This window comes from Scyliorhinus torazame, chromosome 19 (genome assembly GCF_047496885.1).
Source record: "Scyliorhinus torazame isolate Kashiwa2021f chromosome 19, sScyTor2.1, whole genome shotgun sequence".
Classification (NCBI taxonomy): domain Eukaryota; kingdom Metazoa; phylum Chordata; class Chondrichthyes; order Carcharhiniformes; family Scyliorhinidae; genus Scyliorhinus; species Scyliorhinus torazame.
This window is the reverse complement of record NC_092725.1, coordinates 101,939,716-101,952,418: the sequence shown is the minus strand read 5'-3', so window position 1 is coordinate 101,952,418 and position 12,703 is coordinate 101,939,716. Positions and strand designations below refer to the sequence as shown.

At 49.0% G+C, this 12,703-nt stretch overlaps 1 protein-coding gene across 1 annotated transcript in view; it reads right to left on the bottom strand.

Moving 5' to 3' along the window:
• dcn (decorin) overlaps positions 1–12,703 on the bottom strand; it is a 73,256-nt gene that overhangs the window by 43,097 nt on the left and 17,456 nt on the right. The gene's annotated exons all lie outside the window — the stretch shown is intronic.

Sequence of the window (12,703 nt, the reverse complement as noted above, 5' to 3'; positions counted from 1 at the left end):
GAGACACCACAACAGGTTTAGACTTTTATTAAAGAAAAGAAGCTGGACTTGAACTAACGGGCACTTAGTTTTTTCAGTGCTGTACAGTGGCGGCGGTGTGTTAACCTAACTTGCTCTGACTAGGTGTGGACTTTTATTAAAAGGAGAAGCTGGACTTGAACTAAAGGACTCTGGGCTCACAGAGCTTTTGTGTGGCGGCAGTTTGTTAAGTTATCTTGTACTGTAATGTTCTATCCAAGATTGCTTCTGTCATGATATTCAAACACACACATCATGATGGACACACTAACAGGCAAATCAGAGTACACAACACCACAACCAATCACAGACAAGAACACCAACCACATAAAAAGCACGAGCACGACACCTGGAGGTCAGTAGGTCTGGGGAGAAGGAAGCATGAAAGAGCTGTTGAAACACCACAAGCAGGGAGCCCCCCACGTGCAGAGTGCAAAGACCAAGTTGTAAATAGTGAGTTTAAATAAACAAGTGTTGTACCATATGCAACTGTGTTGGCTCTTCTGTGTGTTAGAACACCCAACACCACATGGTACAGGAGTGGATCGATACCTGCCTACCAACCTGCCATTCTGGACATGGACCACACCGGCAAACCGCAGCCGATGCAAGTCACGGGGAACCTAGGCACCAACTGGAAGCTCTACAGGCAGCGATTTGACCTGTACATCCGTGCCACCGAAAAACAGAATGTCTCGGATGATTCGAAGATTGCAATGCTCCTCTTCTACGCAGGCCCCCACCCAAATGATGTCTTTAATTCACTGGTGTTCGAGGAAGGCGAAAACCAGGCCAAATATGACACGGTCATCCTCAAAATGGACCAGCACTTTCAAACTGAAGTAAACGAAACTTTCGAAAGATACATCTTTCAGCAACGCCTGCAAGGTAAGGAGGAGCTTTTTCAACCCTTTTTGACGCACCTCCGGATTCTAGCGCAGTCCTGCGGTTACGGCACCACCACAGAGTCCATGATCAGGGACCAGATTGTTTTTGGCGTTGCCTCCAGTGGCCTACGCCAGCAGCTTCTTAAAATAAAGAGCCTCACCTTAGCGTCTGCTGTGGAAGCCTGTGTCCTCCATGAAAATGCGACCTGCCGTTTTGCCCGATTTCAGGCGTCCGAGTTGGCACGGAGGGGGTCCCCAGCCGTCGAATCGGCAAGCCAGGCCGCCCACGACGTTGAACGCATCCAGGCCGTCGATTTCTTCCCGCCCCACGGCCCGGACGACAGCGGCCGCTTCCCGCGCTTTTCGCGGTCTCCCGCGCAGGTGCGCGCCAAGAATAACGGCCACAACGAGGGACGCACTGCGCAGGCGCGCCCACCGCAAGATCGCACTGCGCATGCGCAGTGGCGCAACGAACGCCGTGACGTCATGACGTGCAGCAAGTGTGGAGGTCTACACTTAAAAGGGCAATGTCCTGCAAAATACCAACAGTGCAACAGATGTGCCATGATAGGCCACTACGCAGCCCGCTGTCGTGCGGCTCAACCCATGGATCCGGCGCATCCTCGACAACCTCGCACACGAGTCAGGACCGTCCAGCCCACGCATCAAGACTTCCAGTTAAGTGATGCAGATGACCAGGATGACTTCAGAGTTGCCGTCATTGATGTCAACAAGGTCAATGCCATCAATCCAGACGATGAGTGGTGTGCCACCCTGACGGTCAACCGATCGCGCGTCGCCTTCCGTCTGGACACCGGCGCATCCGCCAACCTGATTGCTTACTCTGCAGTCCAGGCCATGAAGGTCAAACCACTCATCACACCATCCCGGCTTAAGATGGTTGACTATAACGGGAACGTTATCCCGTCCGTAGGATCTTGCCAGCTACAGGTGACTCACAAGGGGTACACGGCCACACTCCCCTTCGAAGTTGTGGGCTCATCAAAGGACTCGTTACTGGGCGCACAAGCGTGTAAGGTCCTTCACCTGGTACAGCGCATCATGTCTCTCTCTCCAGATGAGATATCCGACTTCCCGGATGCTGAGTTCCACGCGAATCTCCATTCCCTCCTCGCTCACAACCAGGAGGTTTTTGAAGGCATGGGGACATTGCCACACACGTACAAGATTCGACTCAGACCGGACGCCATCCCTGTCGTTCACGCACCTCGCAGGGTTCCTGCGCCTCTCAAAGACCGCCTCAAGGCACAACTGCAGATTCTTCAGGACCAAGGGGTCCTATCCAAGGTCACGGAGCCCACGCCATGGGTCAGCTCCATGGTCTGTGTAAAGAAGCCCTCTGGCGAGCTCCGTATATGTATAGATCCAAAAGATCTGAACAACAACATCATGCGGGAACACTATCCCATCCCAAAACGAGAAGACCTCACCAGCGAGATGGCGCGAGCCAACATATTCACTAAATTGGATGCGTCCAAAGGATTCTGGCAGATCCAACTGGACCCGGCCAGCCGAAGACTATGCACATTCAACACCCCTTTTGGCAGATTCTGCTACAACCGGATGCCATTCGGCATCATTTCGGCATCTGAAGTATTCCACCGCATTATGGAGCAGATGATGGAAGGCATCGAAGGGGTACGTGTATATGTGGACGATATCATCATTTGGTCCACCACTCCGCAGGAACACATGCATCGTCTTCGACGTGTCTTCACCCGCATACGGCAAAATGGCCTGCGTCTCAACCGTGCGAAGTGTGCTTTCGGCCAGACGGAGCTGAAATTCCTCGGGGACCACATCTCAAGGTCCGGGGTCCGTCCCGATGCAGACAAGGTTAGCGCCATCACAGCCATGCCACGACCGGCTGACAAGAAGGCTGTCTTAAGATTCCTGGGCATGGTCAACTTCCTTGGGAAGTTCATTCCCAACCTGGCTTCTCATACAACAAACATGCGCCATCTCGTAAAAAAATCGACGGAATTCAACTGGCACCAGTCGCATCAGCAGGAATGGGAGGAGCTCAAGCACAAACTGGTCACGGCACCAGTGCTGGCCTTCTTTGACGCGACTCGCCCTACAAAGATCTCAACAGACGCCAGCCAATCTGGTATTGGAGCGGTACTCCTGCAAAAAGACAGCACGTCATCATGGGCCCCGGTTGCGTATGCCTCACGAGCCATGACCCCTACCGAACAGCGCTACGCGCAAATCGAAAAAGAATGCCTGGGCTTGTTAACTGGACTGGACAAGTTCCACGACTATGTGTATGGCCTGCCACGATTCACGGTCGAAACTGACCACCGCCCCCTGGTCAACATCATTAACAAAGACCTGAACGACATGACTCCTCGCCTCCAGCGCATCTTACTCAAACTCAGGAGGTACGATTTTGAACTGATCTACACTCCGGGGAAGGAACTCATAGTGGCGGACACTCTTTCCCGAGCAGTGAGCACACCACCAGATGCGGAGGGGTTCGTGCGTCAAATTGAGGCACACGTGACTCTGACAGCAGCAAATATGCCAGCTGATGATCCTTGTCTGGCCCACATACGCGCAGAGACGGCGACTGACCCTCTGCTGCAGCGAGTGATGCGCCACATGACGGAAGGGTGGCTAAAAGGGCAGTGCCCCCAGTTTTACAATGTGCGAGATGATCTCACCAATATAGACGGGGTCCTTATGAAATCGCATAGGATCGTCATTCCACACAGTGTGCGCCAGATGATTCTTCGTCAACTACACGAAGGCCACCTGGGTGTCGAAAAATGCAGACGAAGGGCCCGGGCGGCAGTATATTGGCCGGGTATTAATGAAGACATAGCCAACATGGTGCTCAACTGCACAACCTGTCAGAGGTTTCAGCCGGCGCAACCTCCGGAAACACTTCTACCACACGAGATGGTGACGTCCCCCTGGGCGAAGGTGGGTGTTGACCTATTTCACGCGCTCGGCAGAGATTACATTGTTATTATAGACTACTTCTCAAACTACCCGGAAGTCATGCCTCTCCATGATCTGACGTCGTCCGCAGTCATTGGGGCCTGCAAGGAAACGTTTGCTCGCCATGGCATTCCAAGGACTGTCATGTCAGACAATGGACCTTGTTTTGCCAGCCGTGAATGGTCGTCCTTTGCCGCAGCATATGGTTTCACTCATGTGACATCCAGCCCTCTGCATCCACAATCGAACGGGAAGGCTGAAAAGGGTGTCCACATCGCAAAGCGGCTCCTGTGCAAGGCGGCTGATGCCGGATCGGACTTTAACCTTGCCTTGCTGGCCTATCGATCGGCCCCGTTATCCACGGGCCTCTCGCCAGCGCAGCTACTAATGGGTCGCTCCCTCAGGACGACGGTACCTTCCGTCCTGGCACCGACAACAGACCATGAGGCGGTTCTTCGGGACATGCAACTGCAGCGTGATCGCCAGAAAGGTCGGTACGACACACGAGCGACGGACCTGCCCCCCCTGTCCTCCGGAGACAAAGTACGCGTCCATCAACCGTATGGTGGCTGGTCAGCACCGGCCGAAGTCCTCCGACAAGTGGCTCCCCGCTCGTTCCTGGTTCGCATGCCGGATGGTTCCGTGCGTCGCCGCAATCGGCGCGCCCTTCGCCGACTTCCACGTTCACAGCCACACAACACGCCAGATCCTCAACAGGCTTCCGAGGATGACTTTGTGGAGCTGCCGCACATCACGCCCTTTCCATCGCCACCCATGGCCATGCCTGCACAGCAGCCGGTGGTTCTTGATCCACCCTTAAGGCGGTCAACCCGAATTCGTCGCAAACCCATTAGAATGGACTTATAATACAGTTCATATGTTTAATAAGTTGGACAATTTTACATGATAACCTGTTGTTGTTTATCGTTCCAGATGTCGTCTGACTGGACAACTGTTCAAAATTTTTTTTCTTCTTCTCTCGTTCGAATTTCTGTTATGTTATGGTACAACTGGATTCATGTGACGCACTCGACATCGCCCCATGTACATAGTTCCGTCATAGACACATGCTGCACACGACACACACACACTCTTAGATGCACTCACGTCACGATCATATTTATTACCACGTAGGCACATATCTTTGTAAAAAGGGGGGATGTCATGATATTCAAACACACACATCATGATGGACACACTAACAGGCAAATCAGAGTACACAACACCACAACCAATCACAGACAAGAACACCAACCACATAAAAAGCACGAGCACGACACCTGGAGGTCAGTAGGTCTGGGGAGAAGGAAGCATGAAAGAGCTGTTGAAACACCACAAGCAGGGAGCCCCCCACGTGCAGAGTGCAAAGACCAAGTTGTAAATAGTGAGTTTAAATAAACAAGTGTTGTACCATATGCAACTGTGTTGGCTCTTCTGTGTGTTAGAACACCCAACACCACAGCTTCCAGCCGGGACGGGGGCTGGTGGGCGCATTGTGTAGGGTGTTTTTGGGGATAGCATCGGGGGGGGGGGGGGCGGGGAGCTGCTGTAGAGAGAGGGGCCCTGCAAAGGGGGCCCTGCGCTTGGTACCTTTTGGCGGGAGATTGGGGCCGCAGAGAGGGGGATGGGCTAGGGGCTGGTTAAGGGACTTGAAAGGGCAGGGTGAGATACAATCAGGTTAATGGGTTATTGGTGTGTGTGGGGGGGGGGGGGGTTTAGAGCCACGTTAGTTTAGTTGAACACGTGGGGCATGGCAAACAGAGCTGACAGGGGAAGTGCTTTATTAACATGTTTATTCTTTCCCACTGTTTGTTTTCACTATGTTAAGGCTCTTTGCATCGGGCCTGTTTTCTCTCTGAAAATGTTACAAATTTGTTTTAAATAAAAAATTTCACAAAAAACAGTCCAGATGATGTAATTTAGAAGGGCAGCATGGTGGCACAGTGGTTAGCACTGCTGCCTCACGGCGCTGAGGTCCCGGGTTTGATCCCGGCTGTGATGAACGGTTACTGCCTTGTCATCATGTATGGGGATGTCCCCTTTAAGACCGGGCTTGGAACCCTGGGGACTCCGCCCCTGGCTCCGCCCATCTGTGAACCATACATAAGGGGCTGCCTTGTGGGCTGTGCAGCAGTTAGCACATGTCTCAGCTCTAGCATAGTTCTTAGTCTATTAAAGCCTTCTTTACCGTTTACACTCGAAGCATCATTATTATGGTGATGTCCCCTTTAAGACCGGGCTTGGAACCCTGGGGACTCCGCCCCTGGCTCCGCCCATCTGTGAACCATACATAAGGGGCTGCCTTGTGGGCTGTGCAGCAGTTAGCACATGTCTCAGCTCTAGCATAGTTCTTAGTCTATTAAAGCCTTCTTTACCGTTTACACTCGAAGCATCATTATTGAGGGTACCTCACCGGCTCTGGGTCACTGTCCGTGTGGAGTTTGCACATTCTCCCCATGTCTGCGTGGGTTCCTCCCCCACAAACCAAAGATGTGCAGGGTAGGTAGATTGGCCACACTAAATTGCCCCTTAATTAGAAAAAAATGAATTGGGTACTCTAAATTTAAAAAAAAAGATGATGTAATTTAGCAAAGTTTTGGGAGAGAAAAGGGACAATCAGTCAAACCTTGGAGATCATAGGAACATAGGAAATGGCAAGGGTACACTATTGTGCCCCTTGTGCCTGCTCCGCCATTCATCTAGATCATGGCTGATCTTCCACCTCACTACTATTTTTCCACCTGAACCCCATATCTTTTGATATCTTTAAAATCAAGAAATCTGTCTTAAACATATTCAGTGGCTGAGCCTCCCCGGCCCACAGGGTCTGACTGAAGAAATTCCTCCTCATCTCAGTCCTAAATGGCCTACTTTCTATTCTGAGACTGTGTCTCTTGATTCTAGACCTGCCCCCAGCCATGGGAAACATCCTACTGTATCTACCCTGCCCAGCCCTGTCAGAATTTTGCTTGCTTCAATGAGATCACCTCTTATTCTTTCAAACACTTGAGCATACAGACCCAGTCTCCTCAATCTCTCCTCACCCGACAATCCTGCCATCCCAGGAATCAGTCTGGTGAACTTTTGTTGCACTTCCTCTATGGCAAGTATATCCTTCCTTAGATAAGGAGACCATAACTGTACACAATTCAGTGGCGACACATTGCTCCCCACTCCTAGTCAGATCTTTCCCGCAGTGTACTTGAAACTGAGGCCTTCCAAATGGCTTTGGTTTTGGTTTGGTCAACTTAGTTGTGTGTTGGGCTTCTAAAACTGTAATCCCTGGCTCAGTGGTCAGCTAACATTCCAATCTGTTCTGCTCACTGGCACACTTGTTCTAACGTTCAACCAGCACTGAGCATTAGAACAAGTTCAGAGCTAAGCGAAATAAATAAATTGCATTTATATAGCACCTTTCACAACCTCAGATCATCCCAAAGTATTTCATAAGCACTTTTTGGAAGTGTGGTTACTGATGTAATGTGGAAACAACCAGTTTCTGCACAGCAAACTCCTATAAATAATGAGATAACGACTGATAATCTGTTTTATTTTTAGTGGTGTTAATTGAGGGATACATATTGGCCTGAATGCGGGGGGGAGGGGGGGGGGGGGCTACTCCCCACACTTCTTTGAGATCTGCCATGGAGTCTCTCAGATCCACTAGCAAAAACAAAGCAGCCTCAGTTTAACTTCTCACCTGAAAGCTGGCACCTCTGGAAGTGCAGCACTCCCTCAGTAATGTACTGCAGCATCAGCCTAGATTTTGTCCCCAAGTCTCCGGCTTGGGAATTGAACCCGCAGTCGACTGACTCATTGAGTCATAGAGTTTTACAGCACAAAAAGAGGCCCTTCGGCCCATTGTGGCTGAGTTGGCCATCAAGCACCTATCTATTCTGATCCAATTTTCCAGCACTTGGTCCGTAAACTTTTAAGCTATGGCATTTTGAGTGCTCATCTAAATGTGAGGGGTTTTGCCTCTACCACCCTTTCAGGCAGCGTGTTCCAGATTCCCACTACCCTCTGGGTGAAAAAGGTTTTCCTCAAATCCCCTTTAAATCTTAACTAAATCTATGCACCCTTGTTATTGACCCCTCTACTAAAGGGAAAAGATTCTTCCTATCTACCCTATCTAAATCCCTCATAATTTCATACACCTCAATCAGGTCCCTCATCAGCCTTCTGTGCTCCAAGGACAATAGCCCCAGCCCAACCAACTTCTCTTTCTCTTGATAGCTGAAATTCTCCAGCCCCGGCAACATCCTGGTGAATCTCCTCTGCACTCTTTCTAGCGCAATTACATCCTCCTTCTAGTGTGGCGACCAGAACTGCACACTCCACTCTCGCTGTCAGCTAACAGCTCCATAATAGCCTCCCTGGTCTTACATTCTGTGCCTTGGCTAATAAAGGCAAGTATCCTATATGCCTTCTTAACCACCTTTTCTACCTGCCCTGCTGCCTTTATGGATCGTTGAATATGCACCCCAAAGATTCCTCTGGTCCTCTGTACTTCCAGAGTCCTGCCGTTCATTGCGTAATCCCTTACCTTTTTAGCCCTGCCAAAATGTATCAGCTCACACTTTTCAGGGTTAAATTGCATTTGCCACAGATCTGCCCATCTGACCAGCCCATCCAAATCATGCTGCTTTCCTCCTCGCTATTTACCACACCACCAATTTCCATGTCATCTGCGAACTTATTGTTCCTACCCCCCTCATTCACATCTAGATAATTAATGTACACTAATGTACACTTGAAGCATTACGCAGGTCAAGGACACACAGCCTGAGTGAGAGAGATACAGACCGAGTGAGAATTTGGTAATTTGGTTCAGTGAGGTAATTCGGTGAAGAGTGGGAGAAGGTGCTTTTTCCCTACTGTTTTGTTGTCTCTCTTTCTTCGGGCCTAATTTCGGGAGCTGTTCGGCGGAGGAGGAGCAGTCTCTGAGTATAAAAACCTAATGGAAACTTCCTGTTTTCCAGTTTTTTTCCCAAAAGTGACGTCAGAGGGAAGCTGTGATCTGAGTGGTTGATAGCAAATCTGCCCCAAATTTAAAAAAAAACACAGCTAAACTCATAAACTTAAATTAAACTAATTAATTAATTAGTGATGGCTGGTCAGGTGATGTGCTTGAGCTGCTTGATGTGGGAGCTGGCAGATCCCATTGCGAGCTGCAGCAACCACATCTGCAGTAAGTGTTGGCTGCTCGAAGAGCTCCGGCTCAGAGTTGATGAGCTGGAGTCTGAGCTTCAAACACTGAGGCACATCCGGGAGGGGGAGACTTACCTGGACACTGTGTTTCAGGAGGCAGTCACACCTGTCAGAGTAAGTACTTTAAATCCTGCCAGTGGCCAGGGACAGCAGGGTGTGACTGCAAGTCAGGCAGGTAAAGGGAACCAGCAGTCAGGAACTCAGGAGCCTCAGCCCTTGACTCTGTCCAACAGGTATGAGGCACTTGCTCCCTGTGTGGATGGCGAACAGGGCTGCAGGAAGGATGAGTCAGCTGACCAAGGCACCATGGTTCAGCAGGCCATTCAAGGGGAGGGAGTAAATAGGCAAGTTGTAGTTGTAGGGGATTCTATTATCAGGGGGATAGATAGTATCCTTTGTGAGCAGGATAAAGAGTCCCGCATGGTATGTTGCCTGCCCGGTGCTAGGGTGCGGGACATCTCTGACCGGCTTGAAAGGATACTGGAGAGGGAGGGGGAGGATCCAGTTGTTGTGGTCCATGTCGGTACCAACAACATAGGCAAGTCTGGGAAAGAGGACCTGTTTAGAGATTATAAAGAGCTAGGATTCAAATTAAAAAACAGGTCCTCAAGGGTCATAATCTCCGGATTACTGCCCGAGCCACGTGCAAATTGGCATAGGGAGGCAAGAATCAGGGAAGTTAACACGTGGCTGAAAGAGTGGTGTGGGAAAGAGGGGTTCCTTTTCATGGGACACTGGCATCAGTTTTGGGACAGGGGGGATCTATACCGTTAGGATGGTCTCCACTTGAACCGAGCTGGGACCAGTGTTCTGGTGAAAAGAATAAATAGGGTGGTCAATAGGACTTTAAACTAAAGATTGGGGGGGGAAGGGAAAGTCAGGGAACCAAGAGGTGAAGTAATCAGTGGGAAGCGTAGCTGCTTAGGAATACAAAAAAGCACGAAAAGACAAAACTCAGGAGAGGTTACGATAGTCCCCATCCCACAAAATATGACACAGTGTATGGAAAGGCTCAGTAAACCAAGGTCCACCACACTAAGAAAACAAAAAGGGACGGTCAATAGAGAATTAAAGGTGCTATATTTAAATGCGCGCAGTGTATGGAACAAGGTAGATGAGCTTGTGGCCCAGATTGTGACTGGCAGGTATGATGTGGTAGGCATCACAGAGACATGGTTGCAGGGGGTTCAGGACTGGCATTTAAACATCCAGGGATTCACAACCTATCGAAAAGACAGGGAGGTGGGCAGAGGGGGCGGGGTTGCCTTGTTAATTAGGAATGAAATTAAATCAATAGCACTAAATGACATAGGGTCAGATGATGTGGAGTCTGTGTGGGTAGAGTTGAGGAACCACAAAGGCAAAAAAAACCATAATGGGAGTTATGTACAGGCCTCCTAACAGTGGTCAAGACCGGGGGCACAAAATGCACCACAAAATAGAAAGTGCATGTCAGAAAGGCAAGGTCACAGTGATCATGGGGGACTTCAATATGCAGGTGGACTGGGTAACTAATGCTGCCAGTGGACCCAAGGAAAGGGAATTCATTGAATGTTTACAGGAGGGCTTTTTGGAACAGCTTGTGATGGAGCCCACGAGGGAACAGGCCATTCTGGACTTAGTGTTATGTAATGAGCCAGACTTGATTAAAGATCTTAAAGTAAGGGAGCACTTAGGAGGCAGTGATCATAATATGGTAGAATTCAATCTCCAATTTGAAAGAAAGAAGGTAGAATCAGATGTAAAGGTGTTACAGTTAAATAAAGGTAACTACAGGGGCATGAGGGAGGAACTGACGAAAATCGACTGGGAGCAGAGCCTAGTGGGAAAGACAGTAGAACAGCAATGGCAGGAGTTTCTGGGAGTAATTGAGGACACAGTGCAGAGGTTCATCCCAAAGAAAAGAAAGGTTATCAGAGAGGGGATTAGGCAGCCATGGCTGACAAAGGAAGTTAGGGAATGCATCAAAGCAAAAGAGAAAGCCTATAATGTGGCAAAGAGTAGTGGGAAGTCAGAAGATTGGGAAGGCTACAAAAACAAACAGAGGATAACAAAGAGAGAAATAAGGAAAGAGAGGATCAAATATGAAGGTAGGCTAGCCAGTAACATTAGGAATGATAGTAAAAGTTTCTTTAAATACATTAAAAACAAACGGGAGGCAAAAGTTGACATTGGGCCGCTCCAAAATGACGCTGGTAATTTTGTGATGGGTGACATGGAAATAGCTGAGGAACTAAATAAGTACTTTGCGTCAGTCTTCACAGTAGAAGACATGAGTAATATCCCAACAATTCCGGAGAGTCAGGGGGCAGAGTTGAATATGGTAGCCATCACAAAGGAGAAAGTGCTAGAGAAACTAAGAGGTCTAAAAATTGATAAATCTCCAGGCCCAGATGGACTACATCCTAGAGTTCTAAAGGAGATAGCTGAAGAAATAGTGGAGGCGTTAGTTATGATCTTTCAAAAGTCACTGGAGTCCGGGAAAGTCCCAGAGGATTGGAAAATCGCTGTTGTAACCCCCCTGTTCAAGAAGGGAACAAGGAAAAAGATGGAAAATTATAGGCCAATTAGCCTAACCTCGGTTGTTGGCAAGATTCTAGAATCCATTGTTAAGGATGAGATTTCTAAATTCTTGGAAGTGCAGGGTCAGATTAGGACAAGTCAGCATGGATTTAGTAAGGGGAGGTCGTGCCTGACAAACCTGTTAGAGTTCTTTGAAGAGATAACAAATAGGTTAGACCAAGGAGAGCCAATGGATGTTATCTATCTTGACTTCCAAAAGGCCTTTGATAAGGTGCCTCACGGGAGACTGCTGAGTAAAATAAGGGCCCATGGTATTCGAGGCAAGGTACTAACATGGATTGACGATTGGCTGTCAGGCAGAAGGCAGAGAGTTGGGATAAAAGGTTCTTTTTCGGAATGGCAACCGGTGACGAGTGGTGTCCCGCAGGGTTCAGTGTTGGGGCCACAGCTGTTCTCTTTATATATTAACGATCTAGATGACGGGACTGGGGTCATTCTGGCTAAGTTTGCCGATGATACAAAGATAGGTGGAGGGGCAGGTAGTATGGAGGAGGTGGGGAGGCTGCAGAAAGATTTAGACAGTTTAGGAGAGTGGTCCAAGAAATGGCTGATGAAATTCAACGTGGGCAAGTGCGAGGTCTTGCACTTTGGAAAAAAGAATAGAGGCATGGACTATTTTTTAAACGGTGACAAAATTCATAATGCTGAAGTGCAAAGGGACTTGGGAGTCCTAGTCCAGGATTCTCTAAAGGTAAACTTACAGGTTGAGTCCGTAATTAAGAAAGCAAATGCAATGTTGTCATTCATCTCAAGAGGCTTGGAATATAAAAGCAGGGATGTACTTCTGAAGCTTTATAAAGCATTAGTTAGGCCCCATTTAGAATACTGTGAGCAATTTTGGGCCCCACACCTCAGGAAGGACATACTGGCACTGGAGCGGGTCCAGCGGAGATTCACACGGATGATCCCAGGAATGGTAGGCCTAACATACGATGAACATCTGAGGATCCTGGGATTATATTCATTGGAGTTTAGGAGGTTGAGGGGAGATCTAATAGAAACTTACAAGATAATGAATGGCTTAGATAGGGTGGATG